Consider the following 1,939-nt stretch of genomic DNA (forward strand, 5'->3'; position numbering starts at 1 on the left):
ATGGATCAAAGAGTTCAAACCATGCTATCTTCAACCTGGTATGTTATGTGATTTCTCTTTTCTTTGAAACTATTGCCACACACCCATTCTCTAAATGTAGCCCTTATCCTTTACTGTACCCAGCCTCCTTGAGCAGATAGGGGACAGAAAAGGCACAAAGGGCTCCAGGCTTAACATCATTTTGAGTGTCCAATTATGAGTTCAGAGAAAGAGAAAACTGTTTCAGCTTCCATAGAGAAAAATCTCAAAGAAGGTTTCTGATGGCTGTGTTTGGGCCACACATTTATCCACTGGTCTAATTGCTATGGTTAAATGCTGTTAATAGAAAACAGGAACAAAACTGGCAGAAAAGAGTGCTAGCCAGACAAAAATCAACAATGTCCACTATCCTTGCGAACTGGCAAAGTTTTGAGAATTTGAAAACACCTAGTGACACAGACATAGGAGGTATGAGGTCAGAGCCCAAAATGTTATGAAAAAAAATAATGAAGTCTATGGCCATGCCACCGTGAACAAGCTCGATCCCGTCTGATCTCGAGCTAAGCAGGGTCGGGCCTGGTTAATACTTAGATGGGAGACCACCTAGGAAGACCAGGTGCTGTAGGCATAAAAAATTTAAAAACAAGGGCTTGTAAGCCGGCAATGTCCTTGCAATCTATGAGGTCAACCAAAGGTTGCTTCGCCTAAAAAAAATAAAATAAAATAATGAGATATTGTGGTGACTGCTTTTCTCTGCAACCAAAGAGATAGGATCATGGAATCATAGAGCTGAAGAGACCTTTAAGAGTGTCTTGTTCAACCATCTTGCTTCTGTAGATAGAGGCAGTATAACAAATGTATCTTTTTTTTGGAAGCCTTCAACATGCCTAGTCCTAGGCTAGACCCTGGATACCTGGATGAGAGGGAGAGCTCATCCTTGTCATCCAGGTCAGCCCTCCATGGCAGAATGTGGCACAAAGATGGTCTCTGGCCTTTAAGGATATTCATTGATCTAAATCTTAGAAAGGATGGACCTAGTAAATGAACTGAAGGAGGTATTATCTAAAGCAATGGCTTTAAAATTTTTTTTATGTCAATTCAATAAAAAACACATTTTAGATTGCAATTCTGTATACATACAACACATATACACATAACTGAGGTATAAGTTTGATAAAACTTGTCCTTACTACATGTGATACAAGCTAATACTTTTTACTTTATTTTATTTTTTTAAATATATTTTTGACAACCCATTAAACTGATTTCAAGTCAAGACCCACTGATGATTTGGAACCAGATTTGGAACATATTAAGAGAGGCTTAACATGTATTATGAACAAGGCTCTCTTAGCCCAACATGTGGGTGGTACTTGAAGTTTCCACAATCAGACTCACCATCAGGGACTGAGACATTCCCAGAAATCCCCTTTAAAATGTAAATATCTTAATCTGGAGAGATAAGTAATCTATTAAAACCTTCTAAATACTCTACTAAAACTGTAAGAGTGATACTGTTAGCACTGCCTGGAGAGGTAATGCTGATGGGGCTGGGCATTAGCAGTCAACTAAGAAAGCTGAAAGATATACAGACATTCTTTCATTTATTCATGCATTCATTCATTCATTTAAAAGCTGCTTAAATTATTTGAGCTTCTGTTTCCTTGTTATAAAATTGGGCTAAAATTGCTACATACTATCAAACTCCTGTACCTAGATATGAACATACATCGCCTTATGCGATGCTCCCAACAGGTCTCGGCACCTAGTAAGAGCCTGTGATAAAATATCTTATTGTTCCCAACTCTTGTCTCCCTTCCTTGAAAGGTGATCCTACATCCCACCATTCCCATGTGACTGAAGTGCTTTCCTGTAGGTGGGGTTCACATCAGGCTTGGCCATATAACTTGCTTGGGCCAATAGGATGAATGAAAAAGCCTTAGGGACAATGCAAGTTTCT

General features: G+C 38.9%; 1 pseudogene; it reads left to right on the top strand.

Annotated features, from left to right (window-relative positions):
* The first annotated feature begins 490 nt into the window (after nt 1-490).
* LOC118606069 lies at nt 491-607 on the top strand (annotated as a pseudogene).
* Nucleotides 608-1,939: the final 1,332 nt, after the last annotated feature.

The sequence above is a fragment of the Rousettus aegyptiacus genome, unplaced genomic scaffold (genome assembly GCF_014176215.1).
Source record: "Rousettus aegyptiacus isolate mRouAeg1 unplaced genomic scaffold, mRouAeg1.p scaffold_m13_p_7, whole genome shotgun sequence".
Taxonomy (NCBI): domain Eukaryota; kingdom Metazoa; phylum Chordata; class Mammalia; order Chiroptera; family Pteropodidae; genus Rousettus; species Rousettus aegyptiacus.